Source organism: Pituophis catenifer, unplaced genomic scaffold, assembly GCF_029215685.1.
Source record: "Pituophis catenifer annectens isolate HBS135680 unplaced genomic scaffold, rPitCat1.0.hap2 SCAF_5, whole genome shotgun sequence".
Taxonomy (NCBI): Eukaryota; Metazoa; Chordata; class Lepidosauria; order Squamata; family Colubridae; genus Pituophis; species Pituophis catenifer.
In genome coordinates this window covers 47,399,459-47,423,262 of record NW_027256885.1, presented here as the reverse complement: position 1 = coordinate 47,423,262, position 23,804 = coordinate 47,399,459, and positions in this window count along the sequence as shown.

Genomic DNA, 23,804 nt, shown 5'->3' with positions numbered 1-23,804 from the left:
TTCCAGATGTGCAGACTCATAGTTCCAGAATGATGCTGAAATTCTCATCTGCAATTTTGCTCTATTGTATATTTTCCAAATGTGCAGAAGCAGAGTTCCAGGATTATGCTGATATCTGCTTTGGAATTTTGCTCCAGATGACATTTTCCAGATGTGCAGAAGCAGAGTTCCAGGATTATGCTGAAATCTGCTTGGGAATTTTGCTCCAGATTGACATTTTCCAGATCAGCAGAAGCAGAGTTCCAGGATTATGCTGAAATCTGCCTTGCAATTTCGCTCCAGATGACATTTTCCAGATGTGCAGAAGCAGAGTTCCAGGATTATGCTGAAATCTACCCCTGCAATTTATCTCTAGCTGACATTTTCCAGATGTGCAGACTCATAGTTCCAGAATGATGCTGAAAATCTCCTCTGCAATTTTGCTCAATTGTTTATTTTCCAAATGTGCAAAAGCAGAGTTCCAGGATTATTCTGAAATCTGCCTTGGAATTTCTCTCTAGGTGACATTTTCCACATATTCAGAAGTAGAGTTTCAGGATTATGTGGAAATCTGCTTTGGAATTTTGCTCCAGATGACATTTTTCAGATCAGCAGAAGCAGAGTTCCAGGATTATGCTGAAATCTGCCTTGCAATTTCGCTCCAGATGACATTTTCCAGATGTGCAGAGGCAGAGTTACAGGATTATGCTGACATCTACCCCTGCAATTTATCTCTAGCTGACATTTTCCAGATGTGCAGACACATAGTTCCAGAATGATGCTGAAATTCTCCTCTGCAATTTTGCTTTATTGTTTATTTTCCAAATGTGCAGAAGCAGAGTTCCAGGATTATGCTGAAATCTACCTCTGCAATTTATCTCTAGCTGACATTTTCCAGATGTGCAGACTCATAGTTCCAGAGTGATGCTGAAATTCTCCTCTGTAATTTTGCTCTATTGTTTATTTTCCAAATGTGCAGAAGCAGAGATCCAGGATTATGCTGAAATCTGCCTTGGAATTTTGCTCCAGATGACATTTTTCAGATCAGCAGAAGCAGAGTTCCAGGATTATGCTGAAATCTGCCTTGCAATTTCGCTCCAGATGACATTTTCCAGATGTGCAGAAGCAGAGTTCCAGGATTATTCTGAAATCAACCTCTGCAATTTATCTCTAGCTGACATTTTCCAGATGTGCAGACTCATAGTTCCAGAATGATGCTGAAATTCTCCTCTGCAATTTTGCTTTATTGTTTATTTTCCAAATGTGCAGAAGCAGAGTTCCAGGATTATGCTGAAATCTACCTCTGCAATTTATCTCTAGCTGACATTTTCCAGATGTGCAGACTCATAGTTCCAGAGTGATGCTGAAATTCTCCTCTGTAATTTTGCTCTATTGTTTATTTTCCAAATGTGCAGAAGCAGAGATCCAGGATTATGCTGAAATCTGCCTTGGAATTTTGCTCCAGATGACATTTTTCAGATCAGCAGAAGCAGAGTTCCAGGATTATGCTGAAATCTGCCTTGCAATTTCGCTCCAGATGACATTTTCCAGATGTGCAGAAGCAGAGTTCCAAGATTATGCTGAAATCTACCCGTGCAATTTATCTCTAGCTGACATTTTCCAGATGTGCAGACTCATAGTTCCAGAATGATGCTGAAATTCTCCTCTGCAATTTTGCTCTATTGTATATTTTCCAAATGTGCAGAAGCAGAGTTCCAGGATTATGCTGAAATCTGCTTTGGAATTTTGCTCCAGATGACATTTTCCAGATGTGCAGAAGCCGACTTCCAGGATTATGCTGAAATCTACCTCTGTAATTTATCTCTAGCTGACATTTTCCAGATGTGCAGAAGCAGAGTTCCAGGATTATGCTGAAATCTGCCTTGGAATTTCTCTCTAGGTGACATTTTCCAGATATTCAGAAGTAGAGTTCCAGGATTATTCTGAAATCAACCTCTGCAATTTATCTCTAGCTGACATTTTCCAGATGTGCAGACTCATAGTTCCAGAATGATGCTGAAATTCTCCTCTGCAATTTTGCTTTATTGTTTATTTTCCAAATGTGCAGAAGCAGAGTTCCAGGATTATGCTGAAATCTACCTCTGCAAATTATCTCTAGCTGACATTTTCCAGATGTGCAGACTCATAGTTCCAGAGTGATGCTGAAATTCTCCTCTGTAATTTTGCTCTATTGTTTATTTTCCAAATGTGCAGAAGCAGAGATCCAGGATTATGCTGAAATCTGCCTTGGAATTTTGCTCCAGATGACATTTTTCAGATCAGCAGAAGCAGAGTTCCAGGATTATGCTGAAATCTGCCTTGCAATTTCGCTCCAGATGACATTTTCCAGATGTGCAGAAGCAGAGTTCCAGGATTATGCTGAAATCTACCCCTGCAATTTATTTCTAGCTGACATTTTCCAGATGTGCAGACTCATAGTTTCAGAATGATGCTGAAATTCTCCTCTGCAATTTTGCTCTATTGTATATTTTCCAAATGTGCAGAAGCAGAGTTCCAGGATTATGCTGAAATCTGCCTTGGAATTTTGCTCCAGATGACATTTTCCAGATGTCCTGAAGCCGAGTTCCAGGATTATGCTGAAATCTACCCCTGCAATTTATCTCTAGCTGACATTTTCCAGATGTGCAGACTCATAGTTCTAGAGTGATGCTGAAATTCTCCTCTGCAATTTTGCTCTATTGTTTATTTTCCAAATGTGCAGAAGCAGAGTTCCAGGATTATGCTGAAATCTGCCTTGGAATTTTGCTCCAGATGACATTTTTCAGATCAGCAGAAGCAGAGTTCCAGGATTATGCCGAAATCTGCATTGCAATTTCGCTCCAGATGACATTTTCCAGATGTCCTGAAGCCGAGTTCCAGGATTATGCTGAAATCTGCCTTGGTATTTTGCTCCAGATGACATTTTTCAGATCAGCAGAAGCAGCGTTTCAGGATTATGCTGAAATCTGCCTTGTAATTTCGCTCCAGATGACATTTTCCAGATGTGCAGACTCATAGTTCCAGAGTGATGCTGAAATTCTCCTCTGCAATTTTGCTCTATTGTTTATTTTCCAAATGTGGAGAAGCAGAGATCCAGGATTATGCTGAAATCTGCCTTGGAATTTTGCTCCAGATGACATTTTCCAGATCAGCAGAAGCAGAGTTCCAGGATTATGCTGAAATCTGCCTTGCAATTTCGCTCCAGATGACATTTTCCAGATGTGCAGAAGCAGAGATCCAGGATTATGCTGAAATCTACCCCTGCAATTTATCTCTAGCTGACATTTTCCAGATGTGCAGACTCATAGTTCTAGAGTGATGCTGAAATTCTCCTCTGCAATTTTGCTCTATTGTTTATTTTCCAAATGTGCAGAAGCAGAGATCCAGGATTATGCTGAAATCTGCCTTGGAATTTTGCTCCAGATGACATTTTCCAAATGTCCTGAAGCCGAGTTCCAGGATTATGCTGAAATCTGCCTTGGAATTTAGCTCCAGATGACATTTTTCAGATCAGCAGAAGCAGAATTCCAGGATTATGCTGAAATCTACCCCTGCAATTTATCTCTAGCTGACATTTTCCAGATGTGCAGACTCATAGTTCCAGAATGATGCTGAAATTCTCCTCTGCAATTTTTCTCTATTGTTTATTTTCCAAATGTGCAGAAGCCGAGATTCAGGATTTTGCTGAAATCTGCCTTGGAATTTTGCTCCAGATAACATTTTCCAGATGTCCTGAAGCCGAGTTCCAGGATTATGCTGAAATCTGCCTTGGTATTTAGCTCCAGATGATATTTTTCAGATCAGCAGAAGCAGCGTTTCAGGATTATGCTGAAATCTGCCTTGCAATTTCGCTCCAGATGACATTTTCCAGATGTGCAGACTCATAGTTCCAGAGTGATGCTGAAATTCTCCTCTGCAATTTTGCTCTATTGTTTATTTTCCAAATGTGCAGAAGCCGAGATTCAGGATTTTGCTGAAATCTGCCTTGGAATTTTGCTCCAGATAACATTTTCCAGATGTCCTGAAGCCGAGTTCCAGGATTATGCTGAAATCTGCCTTGGTATTTAGCTCCAGATGACATTTTTCAGATCAGCAGAAGCAGCGTTTCAGGATTATGCTGAAATCTGCCTTGCAATTTCGCTCCAGATGACATTTTCCAGATGTGCAGACTCATAGTTCCAGAGTGATGCTGAAATTCTCCTCTGCAATTTTGCTCTATTGTTTATTTTCCAAATGTGGAGAAGCAGAGATCCAGGATTATGCTGAAATCTGCCTTGGAATTTCGCTCCAGATGACATTTTCCAGATGTGCAGAAGCAGAGTTCCAGGATTATGCTGAAATCTGCCTTGCAATTTCGCTCCAGATGACATTTTCCAGATGTGCAGAAGCAGAGTTCCAGGATTATGCTGAAATCTACCCCTGCAATTTATCTCTAGCTGACATTTTCCAGATGTGCAGACTCATAGTTCTAGAGTGATGCTGAAATTCTCCTCTGCAATTTTGCTCTATTGTTTATTTTCCAAATGTGCAGAAGCAGAGTTCCAGGATTATGCTGAAATCTGCCTTGGAATTTTGCTCCAGATGACATTTTTCAGATCAGCAGAAGCAGAGTTCCAGGATTATGCCGAAATCTGCATTGCAATTTCGCTCCAGATGACATTTTCCAGATGTCCAGAAGCAGCGTTTCAGGATTATTCTGAAATCTGCCTTGCAATTTCGCTCCAGATGACATTTTCCAGATGTGCAGACTCACAGTTCCAAAGTCATGCTGAAATTCTCCTCTGCAAGTTTGCTCTATTGTTTATTTTCCAAATGTGCAGAAGCAGAAATCCAGCATTATGCTGAAATCTGCCTTGGGATTTTGCTCCAGATGACATTTTCCAGATGTGCAGAAGCAGAGATCCAGGATTATGCTGAAATCTACCCCTGCAATTTATCTCTAGCTGACATTTTCCAGATGTGCAGACTCATAGTTCCAGAGTGATGCTGAAATTCTCCTCTGCAATTTTGCTCTATTGTTTATTTTCCAAATGTGCAGAAGCAGAGATCCAGGATTATGCTGAAATCTGCCTTGGAATTTTGCTCCAGATGACATTTTCCAGATGTCCTGAAGCCGAGTTCCAGGATTATGCTGAAATCTGCCTTGGAATTTAGCTCCAGATGACATTTTTCAGATCAGCAGAAGCAGCGTTTCAGGATTATGCTGAAATCTGCCTTGCAATTTCGCTCCAGATGACATTTTCCAGATTTACAGACTCATAGTTCCAAAGTCATGCTGAAATTCTCCTCTGCAATTTTGCTCTATTGTTTATTTTCCAAATGTGCAGAAGCAGAGATCCAGCATTATGCTGAAATCTGCCTTGGAATTTTGCTCCAGATGACATTTTTCAGATCAGCAGAAGCAGAGTTCCAGGATTATGCCGAAATCTACCTCTGTAATTTATCTCTAGCTGACATTTTCCAGATGTGCAGAAGCAGAGTTCCAGGATTATGCTGAAATCTGCCTTGGAATTTCTCTCTAGGTGACATTTTCCAGATATTCAGAAGTAGAGTTCCAGGATTATTCTGAAATCAACCTCTGCAATTTATCTCTAGCTGACATTTTCCAGATGTGCAGACTCATAGTTCCAGAATGATGCTGAAATTCTCCTCTGCAATTTTGCTTTATTGTTTATTTTCCAAATGTGCAGAAGCAGAGTTCCAGGATTATGCTGAAATCTACCTCTGCAAATTATCTCTAGCTGACATTTTCCAGATGTGCAGACTCATAGTTCCAGAGTGATGCTGAAATTCTCCTCTGTAATTTTGCTCTATTGTTTATTTTCCAAATGTGCAGAAGCAGAGATCCAGGATTATGCTGAAATCTGCCTTGGAATTTTGCTCCAGATGACATTTTTCAGATCAGCAGAAGCAGAGTTCCAGGATTATGCTGAAATCTGCCTTGCAATTTCGCTCCAGATGACATTTTCCAGATGTGCAGAAGCAGAGTTCCAGGATTATGCTGAAATCTACCCCTGCAATTTATTTCTAGCTGACATTTTCCAGATGTGCAGACTCATAGTTTCAGAATGATGCTGAAATTCTCCTCTGCAATTTTGCTCTATTGTATATTTTCCAAATGTGCAGAAGCAGAGTTCCAGGATTATGCTGAAATCTGCCTTGGAATTTTGCTCCAGATGACATTTTCCAGATGTCCTGAAGCCGAGTTCCAGGATTATGCTGAAATCTACCCCTGCAATTTATCTCTAGCTGACATTTTCCAGATGTGCAGACTCATAGTTCTAGAGTGATGCTGAAATTCTCCTCTGCAATTTTGCTCTATTGTTTATTTTCCAAATGTGCAGAAGCAGAGTTCCAGGATTATGCTGAAATCTGCCTTGGAATTTTGCTCCAGATGACATTTTTCAGATCAGCAGAAGCAGAGTTCCAGGATTATGCCGAAATCTGCATTGCAATTTCGCTCCAGATGACATTTTCCAGATGTCCTGAAGCCGAGTTCCAGGATTATGCTGAAATCTGCCTTGGTATTTTGCTCCAGATGACATTTTTCAGATCAGCAGAAGCAGCGTTTCAGGATTATGCTGAAATCTGCCTTGTAATTTCGCTCCAGATGACATTTTCCAGATGTGCAGACTCATAGTTCCAGAGTGATGCTGAAATTCTCCTCTGCAATTTTGCTCTATTGTTTATTTTCCAAATGTGGAGAAGCAGAGATCCAGGATTATGCTGAAATCTGCCTTGGAATTTTGCTCCAGATGACATTTTCCAGATCAGCAGAAGCAGAGTTCCAGGATTATGCTGAAATCTGCCTTGCAATTTCGCTCCAGATGACATTTTCCAGATGTGCAGAAGCAGAGATCCAGGATTATGCTGAAATCTACCCCTGCAATTTATCTCTAGCTGACATTTTCCAGATGTGCAGACTCATAGTTCCAGAGTGATGCTGAAATTCTCCTCTGCAATTTTGCTCTATTGTTTATTTTCCAAATGTGAAGAAGCAGAGATCCAGGATTATGCTGAAATCTGCCTTGGAATTTTGCTCCAGATGACATTTTCCAAATGTCCTGAAGCCGAGTTCCAGGATTATGCTGAAATCTGCCTTGGAATTTAGCTCCAGATGACATTTTTCAGATCAGCAGAAGCAGAATTCCAGGATTATGCTGAAATCTACCCCTGCAATTTATCTCTAGCTGACATTTTCCAGATGTGCAGACTCATAGTTCCAGAATGATGCTGAAATTCTCCTCTGCAATTTTGCTCTATTGTTTATTTTCCAAATGTGCAGAAGCCGAGATTCAGGATTTTGCTGAAATCTGCCTTGGAATTTTGCTCCAGATAACATTTTCCAGATGTCCTGAAGCCGAGTTCCAGGATTATGCTGAAATCTGCCTTGGAATTTAGCTCCAGATGATATTTTTCAGATCAGCAGAAGCAGCGTTTCAGGATTATGCTGAAATCTGCCTTGCAATTTCGCTCCAGATGACATTTTCCAGATGTGCAGACTCATAGTTCCAGAGTGATGCTGAAATTCTCCTCTGCAATTTTGCTCTATTGTTTATTTTCCAAATGTGCAGAAGCCGAGATTCAGGATTTTGCTGAAATCTGCCTTGGAATTTTGCTCCAGATAACATTTTCCAGATGTCCTGAAGCCGAGTTCCAGGATTATGCTGAAATCTGCCTTGGTATTTAGCTCCAGATGACATTTTTCAGATCAGCAGAAGCAGCGTTTCAGGATTATGCTGAAATCTGCCTTGCAATTTCGCTCCAGATGACATTTTCCAGATGTGCAGACTCATAGTTCCAGAGTGATGCTGAAATTCTCCTCTGCAATTTTGCTCTATTGTTTATTTTCCAAATGTGGAGAAGCAGAGATCCAGGATTATGCTGAAATCTGCCTTGGAATTTTGCTCCAGATGACATTTTCCAGATCAGCAGAAGCAGAGTTCCAGGATTATGCTGAAATCTGCCTTGCAATTTCGCTCCAGATGACATTTTCCAGATGTGCAGAAGCAGAGTTCCAGGATTATGCTGAAATCTACCCCTGCAATTTATCTCTAGCTGACATTTTCCAGATGTGCAGACTCATAGTTCTAGAGTGATGCTGAAATTCTCCTCTGCAATTTTGCTCTATTGTTTATTTTCCAAATGTGCAGAAGCAGAGTTCCAGGATTATGCTGAAATCTGCCTTGGAATTTTGCTCCAGATGACATTTTTCAGATCAGCAGAAGCAGAGTTCCAGGATTATGCCGAAATCTGCATTGCAATTTCGCTCCAGATGACATTTTCCAGATGTCCAGAAGCAGCGTTTCAGGATTATTCTGAAATCTGCCTTGCAATTTCGCTCCAGATGACATTTTCCAGATGTGCAGACTCACAGTTCCAAAGTCATGCTGAAATTCTCCTCTGCAAGTTTGCTCTATTGTTTATTTTCCAAATGTGCAGAAGCAGAAATCCAGCATTATGCTGAAATCTGCCTTGGGATTTTGCTCCAGATGACATTTTCCAGATGTGCAGAAGCAGAGATCCAGGATTATGCTGAAATCTACCCCTGCAATTTATCTCTAGCTGACATTTTCCAGATGTGCAGACTCATAGTTCCAGAGTGATGCTGAAATTCTCCTCTGCAATTTTGCTCTATTGTTTATTTTCCAAATGTGCAGAAGCAGAGATCCAGGATTATGCTGAAATCTGCCTTGGAATTTTGCTCCAGATGACATTTTCCAGATGTCCTGAAGCCGAGTTCCAGGATTATGCTGAAATCTGCCTTGGAATTTAGCTCCAGATGACATTTTTCAGATCAGCAGAAGCAGCGTTTCAGGATTATTCTGAAATCTGCCTTGCAATTTCGCTCCAGATGACATTTTCCAGATGTGCAGACTCATAGTTCCAGAGTGGTGCTGAAATTCTCCTCTGCAATTTTTCTCTATTGTTTATTTTCCAAATGTGGAGAAGCAGAGATCCAGGATTATGCTGAAATCTGCCTTGGAATTTTGCTCCAGATGACATTTTTCAGATCAGCAGAAGCAGAGTTCCAGGATTATGCCGAAATCTGCCTTGCAATTTCGCTCCAGATGACATTTTCCAGATGTGCAGAAGCAGAGTTCCAGGATTATGCTGAAATCTACCCCTGCAATTTATCTCTAGCTGACATTTTCCAGATGTGCAGACTCATAGTTCCAGAGTCATGCTGAAAATCTCCTCTGCAATTTTACTCTATTGTTTATTTTCCAAATGTGCAGAAGCAGAGATCCAGGATTATGCTGAAATCTGCCTTGCAATTTCGCTCCAGATGACATTTTCCAGATGTGCAGACTCATAGTTCCAGAGTCATGCTGAAATTCTCCTCTGCAATTTTGCTCTATTGTTTATTTTCCAAATGTGCAGAAGCAGAGTTCCAGGATTATGCTGAAATCTGCCTTGGAATTTTGCTCCAGATGACATTTTTCAGATCAGCAGAAGCAGAGTTCCAGGATTATGCCGAAATCTGCCTTGCAATTTCGCTCCAGATGACATTTTCCAGATGTCCAGAAGCAGCGTTTCAGGATTATTCTGAAATCTGCCTTGCAATTTCGCTCCAGATGACATTTTCCAGATGTGCAGACTCATAGTTCCAAAGTCATGCTGAAATTCTCCTCTGCAAGTTTGCTCTATTGTTTATTTTCCAAATGTGCAGAAGCAAAAATCCAGCATTATGCTGAAATCTGCCTTGGGATTTTGCTCCAGATGACATTTTCCAGATGTGCAGAAGCAGAGATCCAGGATTATGCTGAAATCTACCCCTGCAATTTATCTCTAGCTGACATTTTCCAGATGTGCAGACTCAAAGTTCCAGAGTGATGCTGAAATTCTCCTCTGCAATTTTGCTCTATTGTTTATTTTCCAAATGTGCAGAAGCAGAGATCCAGGATTATGCTGAAATCTGCCTTGGAATTTTGCTCCAGATGACATTTTCCAGATGTCCTGAAGCCGAGTTCCAGGATTATGCTGAAATCTGCCTTGGAATTTAGCTCCAGATGACATTTTTCAGATCAGCAGAAGCAGAATTCCAGGATTATGCTGAAATCTACCCCTGCAATTTATCTCTAGCTGACATTTTCCAGATGTACAGACTCATAGTTCCAGAATGATGCTGAAATTCTCCTCTGCAATTTTGCTCTATTGTTTATTTTCCAAATGTGCAGAAGCCGAGATTCAGGATTTTGCTGAAATCTGCCTTGGAATTTTGCTCCAGATAACATTTTCCAGATGTCCTGAAGCCGAGTTCCAGGATTATGCTGAAATCTGCCTTGGTATTTAGCTCCAGATGACATTTTTCAGATCAGCAGAAGCAGCGTTTCAGGATTATGCTGAAATCTGCCTTGCAATTTTGCTCCAGATGACATTTTCCAGATGTGCAGACTCATAGTTCCAGAGTCATGCTGAAATTCTCCTCTGCAGTTTTGCTCTATTGTTTATTTTCCAAATGTGCAGAAGCAGAGTTCCAGGATTATGCTGAAATCTGCCTTGGAATTTTGCTCCAGATGACATTTTTCAGATCAGCAGAAGCAGAGTTCCAGGATTATGCCGAAATCTGCCTTGCAATTTCGCTCCAGATGACATTTTCCAGATGTCCAGAAGCAGCGTTTCAGGATTATTCTGAAATCTGCCTTGCAATTTCGCTCCAGATGACATTTTCCAGATGTGCAGACTCATAGTTCCAAAGTCATGCTGAAATTCTCCTCTCCAAGTTTGCTCTATTGTTTATTTTCCAAATGTGCAGAAGCAAAAATCCAGCATTATGCTGAAATCTGCCTTGGGATTTTGCTCCAGATGACATTTTCCAGATGTGCAGAAGCAGAGATCCAGGATTATGCTGAAATCTGCCTTGCAATTTCGCTCCAGATGACATTTTCCAGATGTGCAGAAGCAGAGTTCCAGGATTATGCTGAAATCTACCCCTGCAATTTATCTCTAGCTGACATTTTCCAGATGTGCAGACTCATAGTTCTAGAGTGATGCTGAAATTCTCCTCTGCAATTTTGCTCTATTGTTTATTTTCCAAATGTGCAGAAGCAGAGATCCAGGATTATGCTGAAATCTGCCTTGGGATTTTGCTCCAGATGACATTTTCCAGATGTGCAGAAGCAGAGATCCAGGATTATGCTGAAATCTACCCCTGCAATTTATCTCTAGCTGACATTTACCAGATGTGCAGACTCATAGTTCCAGAGTGATGCTGAAAATCTCCTCTGCAATTTTACTCTATTGTTTATTTTCCAAATGTGCAGAAGCAGAGATCCAGGATTATGCTGAAATCTGCCTTGGAATTTTGCTCCAGATGACATTTTTCAGATCAGCAGAAGCAGAGTTCCAGGATTATGCCGAAATCTGCCTTGCAATTTCGCTCCAAATGACATTTTCCAGATGTCCAGAAGCAGAGTTCCAGGATTATGCTGAAATCTACCCCTGCAATTTATCTCTAGCTGACATTTTCCAGATGTGCAGACTCATAGTTCCAGAGTGATGCTGAAAATCTCCTCTGCAATTTTACTCTATTGTTTATTTTCCAAATGTGCAGAAGCAGAGATCCAGGATTATGCTGAAATCTGCCTTGGGATTTTGCTCCAGATGACATTTTCCAGATGTGCAGACTAATAGTTCCAGAGTCATGCTGAAATTGTCCTCTGCAATTTTGCTCTATTGTTTATTTTCCAAATGTGCAGAAGCAGTGTTCCAGGATTATGCTGAAATCTGCCTTGGAATTTTGCTCCAGATGACATTTTTCAGATCAGCAGAAGCAGAGTTCCAGGATTATGCCGAAATCTGCCTTGCAATTTCGCTCCAGATGACATTTTCCAGATGTCCAGAAGCAGAGTTCCAGGATTATGCTGAAATCTACCCCTGCAATTTATCTCTAGCTGACATTTTCCAGATGTGCAGACTCATAGTTCCAGAGTGATGCTGAAATTCTCCTCTGCAATTTTGCTCTATTGTTTATTTTCCAAATGTGCAGAAGCAGAGATCCAGGATTATGCAGAAATCTGCCTTGGAATTTTGCTCCAGATGACATTTTCCAGATGTCCTGAAGCCGAGTTCCAGGATTATGCTGAAATCTGCCTTGGTATTTAGCTCCAGATGACATTTTTCAGATCAGCAGAAGCAGAGTTTCAGGAATATGCTGAAATCTGCCTTGCAATTTTGCTCCAGATGACATTTTCCAAATGTGCAGAAGCAGAGTTCCAGGATTATGCTGAAATCTACCCCTGCAATTTATCTCTAGCTGACATTTTCCAGATGTGCAGACTCATAGTTCCAGAGTGATGCTGAAATTCTCCTCTGCAATTTTGCTCTATTGTTTATTTTCCAAATGTGCAGAAGCAGAGATCCAGGATTATGCAGAAATCTGCCTTGGAATTTTGCTCCAGATGACATTTTCCAGATGTCCTGAAGCCGAGTTCCAGGATTATGCTGAAATCTGCCTTGGTATTTAGCTCCAGATGACATTTTTCAGATCAGCAGAAGCAGCGTTTCAGGATTATGCTGAAATCTGCCTTGCAATTTTGCTCCAGATGACATTTTCCAAATGTGCAGAAGCAGAGATCCAGGATTATGCTGAAATCTGCCTTGGGATTTTGCTCCAGATGACATTTTCCAGATGTGCAGACTCATAGTTTCAGAGTCATGCTGAAATTCTCCTCTGCAATTTTGCTCTATTGTTTATTTTCCAAATGTGCAGAAGCAGAGATCCAGGATTATGCAGAAATCTGCCTTGGAATTTTGCTCCAGATGACATTTTCCAGATGTCCTGAAGCCGAGTTCCAGGATTATGCTGAAATCTGCCTTGCAATTTCGCTCCAGATGACATTTTCCAGATGTGCAGACTCATAGTTCCAGAGTCATGCTGAAATTGTCCTCTGCAATTTTGCTCTATTGTTTATTTTCCAAATGTGCAGAAGCAGTGTTCCAGGATTATGCTGAAATCTGCCTTGGAATTTTGCTCCAGATGACATTTTTCAGATCAGCAGAAGCAGAGTTCCAGGATTATGCCGAAATCTGCCTTGCAATTTCGCTCCAGATGACATTTTCCAGATGTCCAGAAGCAGAGTTCCAGGATTATGCTGAAATCTACCCCTGCAATTTATCTCTAGCTGACATTTTCCAGATGTGCAGACTCATAGTTCCAGAGTGATGCTGAAATTCTCCTCTGCAATTTTGCTCTATTGTTTATTTTCCAAATGTGCAGAAGCAGAGATCCAGGATTATGCAGAAATCTGCCTTGGAATTTTGCTCCAGATGACATTTTCCAGATGTCCTGAAGCCGAGTTCCAGGATTATGCTGAAATCTGCCTTGGTATTTAGCTCCAGATGACATTTTTCAGATCAGCAGAAGCAGAGTTTCAGGATTATGCTGAAATCTGCCTTGCAATTTTGCTCCAGATGACATTTTCCAAATGTGCAGAAGCAGAGTTCCAGGATTATGCTGAAATCTACCCCTGCAATTTATCTCTAGCTGACATTTTCCAGATGTGCAGACTCATAGTTCCAGAGTGATGCTGAAATTCTCCTCTGCAATTTTGCTCTATTGTTTATTTTCCAAATGTGCAGAAGCAGAGATCCAGGATTATGCAGAAATCTGCCTTGGAATTTTGCTCCAGATGACATTTTCCAGATGTCCTGAAGCCGAGTTCCAGGATTATGCTGAAATCTGCCTTGGTATTTAGCTCCAGATGACATTTTTCAGATCAGCAGAAGCAGCGTTTCAGGATTATGCTGAAATCTGCCTTGCAATTTTGCTCCAGATGACATTTTCCAAATGTGCAGAAGCAGAGATCCAGGATTATGCTGAAATCTGCCTTGGGATTTTGCTCCAGATGACATTTTCCAGATGTGCAGACTCATAGTTTCAGAGTCATGCTGAAATTCTCCTCTGCAATTTTGCTCTATTGTTTATTTTCCAAATGTGCAGAAGCAGAGATCCAGGATTATGCAGAAATCTGCCTTGGAATTTTGCTCCAGATGACATTTTCCAGATGTCCTGAAGCCGAGTTCCAGGATTATGCTGAAATCTGCCTTGCAATTTCGCTCCAGATGACATTTTCCAGATGTGCAGACTCATAGTTCCAGAGTCATGCTGAAATTCTCCTCTGCAATTTTGCTCTATTGTTTATTTTCCAAATGTGCAGAAGCAGAGTTCCAGGATTATGCTGAAATCTGCCTTGGAATTTTGCTCCAGATGACATTTTTCAGATCAGCAGAAGCAGAGTTCCAGGATTATGCCGAAATCTGCCTTGCAATTTCGCTCCAGATGACATTTTCCAGATGTCCAGAAGCAGAGTTCCAGGATTATGCTGAAATCTACCCCTGCAATTTATCTCTAGCTGACATTTTCCAGATGTCCTGAAGCCGAGTTCCAGGATTATGCTGAAATCTGCCTTGGAATTTAGCTCCAGATGACATTTTTCAGATCAGCAGAAGCAGCGTTTCAGGATTATGCTGAAATCTGCCTTGCAATTTCGCTCCAGATGACATTTTCCAGATTTGCAGACTCAAAGTTCCAAAGTCATGCTGAAATTCTCCTCTGCAATTTTGCTCTATTGTTTATTTTCCAAATGTGCAGAAGCAGAGATCCAGCATTATGCTGAAATCTGCCTTGGAATTTTGCTCCAGATGACATATTTCAGATCAGCAGAAGCAGAGTTCCAGGATTATGCTGAAATCTGCCTTGCAATTTCGCTCCAGATGACATTTTCCAGATCAGCAGAAGCAGAATTCCAGGATTATGCTGAAATCTACCCCTGCAATTTATCTCTAGCTGACATTTTCCAGATGTGCAGACTCATAGTTCCAGAATGATGCTGAAATTCTCCTCTGCAATTTTGCTCTATTGTTTATTTTCCAAATGTGCAGAAGCCGAGATTCAGGATTTTGCTGAAATCTGCCTTGGAATTTTGCTCCAGATAACATTTTCCAGATGTCCTGAAGCCGAGTTCCAGGATTATGCTGAAATCTGCCTTGGTATTTAGCTCCAGATGACATTTTTCAGATCAGCAGAAGCAGCGTTTCAGGATTATGCTGAAATCTGCCTTGCAATTTTGCTCCAGATGACATTTTCCAGATGTGCAGACTCATAGTTCCAGAGTGATGCTGAAATTCTCCTCTGCAATTTTGCTCTATTGTTTATTTTCCAAATGTGGAGAAGCAGAGATCCAGGATTATGCTGAAATCTGCCTTGCAATTTCGCTCCAGATGACATTTTCCAGATGTCCAGAAGCAGAGTTCCAGGATTATGCTGAAATCTACCCCTGCAATTTATCTCTAGCTGACATTTTCCAGATGTGCAGACTCATAGTTCCAGAGTGATGCTGAAAATCTCCTCTGCAATTTTACTCTATTGTTTATTTTCCAAATGTGCAGAAGCAGAGATCCAGGATTATGCTGAAATCTGCCTTGGAATTTTGCTCCAGATGACATTTTTCAGATCAGCAGAAGCAGAGTTCCAGGATTATGCCGAAATCTGCCTTGCAATTTCGCTCCAGATGACATTTTCCAGATGTCCAGAAGCAGAGTTCCAGGATTATGCTGAAATCTACCCCTGCAATTTATCTATAGCTGACATTTTCAAGATGTGCAGACTCATAGTTCCAGAGTGATGCTGAAAATCTCCTCTGCAATTTTACTCTATTGTTTATTTTCCAAATGTGCAGAAGCAGAGTTCCAGGATTATGCTGAAATCTGCCTTGGAATTTTGCTCCAGATGACATTTTTCAGATCAGCAGAAGCAGAGTTCCAGGATTATGCCGAAATCTGCCTTGCAATTTCGCTCCAGATGACATTTTCCAGATGTCCAGAAGCAGAGTTCCAGGATTATGCTGAAATCTACCCCTGCAATTTATCTCTAGCTGACATTTTCCAGATGTGCAGACTCATAGTTCCAGAGTGATGCTGAAAATCTCCTCTGCAATTTTACTCTATTGTTTATTTTCCAAATGTGCAGAAGCAGAGATCCAGGATTATGCTGAAATCTGCCTTGGGATTTTGCTCCAGATGACATTTTCCAGATGTGCAGACTAATAGTTCCAGAGTCATGCTGAAATTGTCCTCTGCAATTTTGCTCTATTGTTTATTTTCCAAATGTGCAGAAGCAGTGTTCCAGGATTATGCTGAAATCTGCCTTGGAATTTTGCTCCAGATGACATTTTTCAGATCAGCAGAAGCAGAGTTCCAGGATTATGCCGAAATCTGCCTTGCAATTTCGCTCCAGATGACATTTTCCAGATGTCCAGAAGCAGAGTTCCAGGATTATGCTGAAATCTACCCCTGCAATTTATCTCTAGCTGACATTTTCCAGATGTGCAGACTCATAGTTCCAGAGTGATGCTGAAATTCTCCTCTGCAATTTTGCTCTATTGTTTATTTTCCAAATGTGCAGAAGCAGAGATCCAGGATTATGCAGAAATCTGCCTTGGAATTTTGCTCCAGATGACATTTTCCAGATGTCCTGAAGCCGAGTTCCAGGATTATGCTGAAATCTGCCTTGGTATTTAGCTCCAGATGACATTTTTCAGATCAGCAGAAGCAGAGTTTCAGGAATATGCTGAAATCTGCCTTGCAATTTTGCTCCAGATGACATTTTCCAAATGTGCAGAAGCAGAGTTCCAGGATTATGCTGAAATCTACCCCTGCAATTTATCTCTAGCTGACATTTTCCAGATGTGCAGACTCATAGTTCCAGAGTGATGCTGAAATTCTCCTCTGCAATTTTGCTCTATTGTTTATTTTCCAAATGTGCAGAAGCAGAGATCCAGGATTATGCAGAAATCTGCCTTGGAATTTTGCTCCAGATGACATTTTCCAGATGTCCTGAAGCCGAGTTCCAGGATTATGCTGAAATCTGCCTTGGTATTTAGCTCCAGATGACATTTTTCAGATCAGCAGAAGCAGCGTTTCAGGATTATGCTGAAATCTGCCTTGCAATTTTGCTCCAGATGACATTTTCCAAATGTGCAGAAGCAGAGATCCAGGATTATGCTGAAATCTGCCTTGGGATTTTGCTCCAGATGACATTTTCCAGATGTGCAGACTCATAGTTTCAGAGTCATGCTGAAATTCTCCTCTGCAATTTTGCTCTATTGTTTATTTTCCAAATGTGCAGAAGCAGAGATCCAGGATTATGCAGAAATCTGCCTTGGAATTTTGCTCCAGATGACATTTTCCAGATGTCCTGAAGCCGAGTTCCAGGATTATGCTGAAATCTGCCTTGCAATTTCGCTCCAGATGACATTTTCCAGATGTGCAGACTCATAGTTCCAGAGTCATGCTGAAATTGTCCTCTGCAATTTTGCTCTATTGTTTATTTTCCAAATGTGCAGAAGCAGTGTTCCAGGATTATGCTGAAATCTGCCTTGGAATTTTGCTCCAGATGACATTTTTCAGATCAGCAGAAGCAGAGTTCCAGGATTATGCCGAAATCTGCCTTGCAATTTCGCTCCAGATGACATTTTCCAGATGTCCAGAAGCAGAGTTCCAGGATTATGCTGAAATCTACCCCTGCAATTTATCTCTAGCTGACATTTTCCAGATGTGCAGACTCATAGTTCCAGAGTGATGCTGAAATTCTCCTCTGCAATTTTGCTCTATTGTTTATTTTCCAAATGTGCAGAAGCAGAGATCCAGGATTATGCAGAAATCTGCCTTGGAATTTTGCTCCAGATGACATTTTCCAGATGTCCTGAAGCCGAGTTCCAGGATTATGCTGAAATCTGCCTTGGTATTTAGCTCCAGATGACATTTTTCAGATCAGCAGAAGCAGCGTTTCAGGATTATGCTGAAATCTGCCTTGCAATTTTGCTCCAGATGACATTTTCCAAATGTGCAGAAGCAGAGATCCAGGATTATGCTGAAATCTGCCTTGGGATTTTGCTCCAGATGACATTTTCCAGATGTGCAGACTCATAGTTTCAGAGTCATGCTGAAATTCTCCTCTGCAATTTTGCTCTATTGTTTATTTTCCAAATGTGCAGAAGCAGAGATCCAGGATTATGCAGAAATCTGCCTTGGAATTTCGCTCCAGATGACATTTTCCAGATGTCCAGAAGCAGAGTTCCAGGATTATGCTGAAATCTGCCTTGGTATTTAGCTCCAGATGACATTTTTCAGATCAGCAGAAGCAGCGTTTCAGGATTATGCTGAAATCTGCCTTGCAATTTTCCTCCAGATGACATTTTCCAAATGTGCAGAAGCAGAGATCCAGGATTATGCTGAAATCTGCCTTGGGATTTTGCTCCAGATGACATTTTCCAGATGTGCAGACTCATAGTTTCAGAGTCATGCTGAAATTCTCCTCTGCAATTTTGCTCTATTGTTTATTTTCCAAATGTGCAGAAGCAGAGATCCAGGATTATGCAGAAATCTGCCTTGGAATTTTGCTCCAGATGACATTTTCCAGATGTCCTGAAGCCGAGTTCCAGGATTATGCTGAAATCTGCCTTGCAATTTCGCTCCAGATGACATTTTCCAGATGTGCAGACTCATAGTTCCAGAGTCATGCTGAAATTCTCCTCTGCAATTTTGCTCTATTGTTTATTTTCCAAATGTGCAGAAGCAGAGTTCCAGGATTATGCTGAAATCTGCCTTGGAATTTTGCTCCAGATGACATTTTTCAGATCAGCAGAAGCAGAGTTCCAGGATTATGCCGAAATCTGCCTTGCAATTTCGCTCCAGATGACATTTTCCAGATGTCCAGAAGCAGAGTTCCAGGATTATGCTGAAATCTACCCCTGCAATTTATCTCTAGCTGACATTTTCCAGATGTGCAGACTCATAGTTCCAGAGTGATGCTGAAAATCTCCTCTGCAATTTTACTCTATTGTTTATTTTCCAAATGTGCAGAAGCAGAGATCCAGGATTATGCTGAAATCTGCCTTGGGATTTTGCTCCAGATGACATTTTCCAGATGTGCAGACTAATAGTTCCAGAGTCATGCTGAAATTGTCCTCTGCAATTTTGCTCTATTGTTTATTTTCCAAATGTGCAGAAGCAGTGTTCCAGGATTATGCTGAAATCTGCCTTGGAATTTTGCTCCAGATGACATTTTTCAGATCAGTAGAAGCAGAGTTCCAGGATTATGCCGAAATCTGCCTTGCAATTTCGCTCCAGATGACATTTTCCAGATGTCCAGAAGCAGAGTTCCAGGATTATGCTGAAATCTACCCCTGCAATTTATCTCTAGCTGACATTTTCCAGATGTGCAGACTCATAGTTCCAGAGTGATGCTGAAATTCTCCTCTGCAATTTTGCTCTATTGTTTATTTTCCAAATGTGCAGAAGCAGAGATCCAGGATTATGCAGAAATCTGCCTTGGAATTTTGCTCCAGATGACATTTTCCAGATGTCCTGAAGCCGAGTTCCAGGATTATGCTGAAATCTGCCTTGGTATTTAGCTCCAGATGACATTTTTCAGATCAGCAGAAGCAGCGTTTCAGGATTATGCTGAAATCTGCCTTGCAATTTTGCTCCAGATGACATTTTCCAAATGTGCAGAAGCAGAGATCCAGGATTATGCTGAAATCTGCCTTGGGATTTTGCTCCAGATGACATTTTCCAGATGTGCAGACTCATAGTTTCAGAGTCATGCTGAAATTCTCCTCTGCAATTTTGCTCTATTGTTTATTTTCCAAATGTGCAGAAGCAGAGATCCAGGATTATGCAGAAATCTGCCTTGGAATTTCGCTCCAGATGACATTTTCCAGATGTCCAGAAGCAGAGTTCCAGGATTATGCTGAAATCTACCCCTGCAATTTATCTCTAGCTGACATTTTCCAGATGTGCAGACTCATAGTTCCAGAGTGATGCTGAAAATCTCCTCTGCAATTTTACTCTATTGTTTATTTTCCAAATGTGCAGAAGCAGAGATCCAGGATTATGCTGAAATCTGCCTTGGGATTTTGCTCCAGATGACATTTTCCAGATGTGCAGACTAATAGTTCCAGAGTCATGCTGAAATTGTCCTCTGCAATTTTGCTCTATTGTTTATTTTCCAAATGTGCAGAAGCAGTGTTCCAGGATTATGCTGAAATCTGCCTTGGAATTTTGCTCCAGATGACATTTTTCAGATCAGCAGAAGCAGAGTTCCAGGATTATGCCGAAATCTGCCTTGCAATTTCGCTCCAGATGACATTTTCCAGATGTCCAGAAGCAGAGTTCCAGGATTATGCTGAAATCTACCCCTGCAATTTATCTCTAGCTGACATTTTCCAGATGTGCAGACTCATAGTTCCAGAGTGATGCTGAAATTCTCCTCTGCAATTTTGCTCTATTGTTTATTTTCCAAATGTGCAGAAGCAGAGATCCAGGATTATGCAGAAATCTGCCTTGGAATTTTGCTCCAGATGACATTTTCCAGATGTCCTGAAGCCGAGTTCCAGGATTATGCTGAAATCTGCCTTGGTATTTAGCTCCAGATGACATTTTTCAGATCAGCAGAAGCAGAGTTTCAGGAATATGCTGAAATCTGCCTTGCAATTTTGCTCCAGATGACATTTTCCAAATGTGCAGAAGCAGAGTTCCAGGATTATGCTGAAATCTACCCCTGCAATTTATCTCTAGCTGACATTTTCCAGATGTGCAGACTCATAGTTCCAGAGTGATGCTGAAATTCTCCTCTGCAATTTTGCTCTATTGTTTATTTTCCAAATGTGCAGAAGCAGAGATCCAGGATTATGCAGAAATCTGCCTTGGAATTTTGCTCCAGATGACATTTTCCAGATGTCCTGAAGCCGAGTTCCAGGATTATGCTGAAATCTGCCTTGGTATTTAGCTCCAGATGACATTTTTCAGATCAGCAGAAGCAGCGTTTCAGGATTATGCTGAAATCTGCCTTGCAATTTTGCTCCAGATGACATTTTCCAAATGTGCAGAAGCAGAGATCCAGGATTATGCTGAAATCTGCCTTGGGATTTTGCTCCAGATGACATTTTCCAGATGTGCAGACTCATAGTTTCAGAGTCATGCTGAAATTCTCCTCTGCAATTTTGCTCTATTGTTTATTTTCCAAATGTGCAGAAGCAGAGATCCAGGATTATGCAGAAATCTGCCTTGGAATTTTGCTCCAGATGACATTTTCCAGATGTCCTGAAGCCGAGTTCCAGGATTATGCTGAAATCTGCCTTGCAATTTCGCTCCAGATGACATTTTCCAGATGTGCAGACTCATAGTTCCAGAGTCATGCTGAAATTGTCCTCTGCAATTTTGCTCTATTGTTTATTTTCCAAATGTGCAGAAGCAGTGTTCCAGGATTATGCTGAAATCTGCCTTGGAATTTTGCTCCAGATGACATTTTTCAGATCAGCAGAAGCAGAGTTCCAGGATTATGCCGAAATCTGCCTTGCAATTTCGCTCCAGATGACATTTTCCAGATGTCCAGAAGCAGAGTTCCAGGATTATGCTGAAATCTACCCCTGCAATTTATCTCTAGCTGACATTTTCCAGATGTGCAGACTCATAGTTCCAGAGTGATGCTGAAATTCTCCTCTGCAATTTTGCTCTATTGTTTATTTTCCAAATGTGCAGAAGCAGAGATCCAGGATTATGCAGAAATCTGCCTTGGAATTTTGCTCCAGATGACATTTTCCAGATGTCCTGAAGCCGAGTTCCAGGATTATGCTGAAATCTGCCTTGGTATTTAGCTCCAGATGACATTTTTCAGATCAGCAGAAGCAGCGTTTCAGGATTATGCTGAAATCTGCCTTGCAATTTTGCTCCAGATGACATTTTCCAAATGTGCAGAAGCAGAGATCCAGGATTATGCTGAAATCTGCCTTGGGATTTTGCTCCAGATGACATTTTCCAGATGTGCAGACTCATAGTTTCAGAGTCATGCTGAAATTCTCCTCTGCAATTTTGCTCTATTGTTTATTTTCCAAATGTGCAGAAGCAGAGATCCAGGATTATGCAGAAATCTGCCTTGGAATTTTGCTCCAGATGACATTTTCCAGATGTCCTGAAGCCGAGTTCCAGGATTATGCTGAAATCTGCCTTGGTATTTAGCTCCAGATGACATTTTTCAGATCAGCAGAAGCAGCGTTTCAGGATTATGCTGAAATCTGCCTTGCAATTTTCCTCCAGATGACATTTTCCAAATGTGCAGAAGCAGAGATCCAGGATTATGCTGAAATCTGCCTTGGGATTTTGCTCCAGATGACATTTTCCAGATGTGCAGACTCATAGTTTCAGAGTCATGCTGAAATTCTCCTCTGCAATTTTGCTCTATTGTTTATTTTCCAAATGTGCAGAAGCAGAGATCCAGGATTATGCAGAAATCTGCCTTGGAATTTTGCTCCAGATGACATTTTCCAGATGTCCTGAAGCCGAGTTCCAGGATTATGCTGAAATCTGCCTTGCAATTTCGCTCCAGATGACATTTTCCAGATGTGCAGACTCATAGTTCCAGAGTCATGCTGAAATTCTCCTCTGCAATTTTGCTCTATTGTTTATTTTCCAAATGTGCAGAAGCAGAGTTCCAGGATTATGCTGAAATCTGCCTTGGAATTTTGCTCCAGATGACATTTTTCAGATCAGCAGAAGCAGAGTTCCAGGATTATGCCGAAATCTGCCTTGCAATTTCGCTCCAGATGACATTTTCCAGATGTCCAGAAGCAGAGTTCCAGGATTATGCTGAAATCTACCCCTGCAATTTATCTCTAGCTGACATTTTCCAGATGTGCAGACTCATAGTTCCAGAGTGATGCTGAAAATCTCCTCTGCAATTTTACTCTATTGTTTATTTTCCAAATGTGCAGAAGCAGAGATCCAGGATTATGCTGAAATCTGCCTTGGGATTTTGCTCCAGATGACATTTTCCAGATGTGCAGACTAATAGTTCCAGAGTCATGCTGAAATTGTCCTCTGCAATTTTGCTCTATTGTTTATTTTCCAAATGTGCAGAAGCAGTGTTCCAGGATTATGCTGAAATCTGCCTTGGAATTTTGCTCCAGATGACATTTTTCAGATCAGCAGAAGCAGAGTTCCAGGATTATGCCGAAATCTGCCTTGCAATTTCGCTCCAGATGACATTTTCCAGATGTCCAGAAGCAGAGTTCCAGGATTATGCTGAAATCTACCCCTGCAATTTATCTCTAGCTGACATTTTCCAGATGTGCAGACTCATAGTTCCAGAGTTATGCTGAAATTCTCCTCTGCAATTTTGCTCTATTGTTTATTTTCCAAATGTGCAGAAGCAGAGATCCAGGATTATGCAGAAATCTGCCTTGGAATTTTGCTCCAGATGACATTTTCCAGATGTCCTGAAGCCGAGTTCCAGGATTATGCTGAAATCTGCCTTGGTATTTAGCTCCAGATGACATTTTTCAGATCAGCAGAAGCAGAGTTCCAGGATTATGCTGAAATCTGCCTTGCAATTTCGCTCCAGATGACATTTTTCAGATGTGCAGAAGCCGAGTTCCAGGATTATGCTGAAATCTACCCCTGCAATTTATCTCTAGCTGACATTTTCCAGATGTGAAGACTCATAGTTCCAGAGTGATGCTGAAATTCTCCTCTGCAATTTTGCTCTATTGTTTATTTTCCAAATGTGCAGAAGCAGAGATCCAGGATTATGCTGAAATCTGCCTTGGAATTTTGCTCCAGATGACATTTTTCAGATCAGCAGAAGCAGAGTTCCAGGATTATGCCGAAATCTGCCTTGCAATTTCGCTCCAGATGACATTTTCCAGATGTGCAGAAGCAGAGTTCCAGGATTATGCTGAAATCTACCCCTGCAATTTATCTCTAGCTGACATTTTCCAGATGTGAAGACTCATAGTTCCAAAGTGATGCTGAAATTGTCCTCT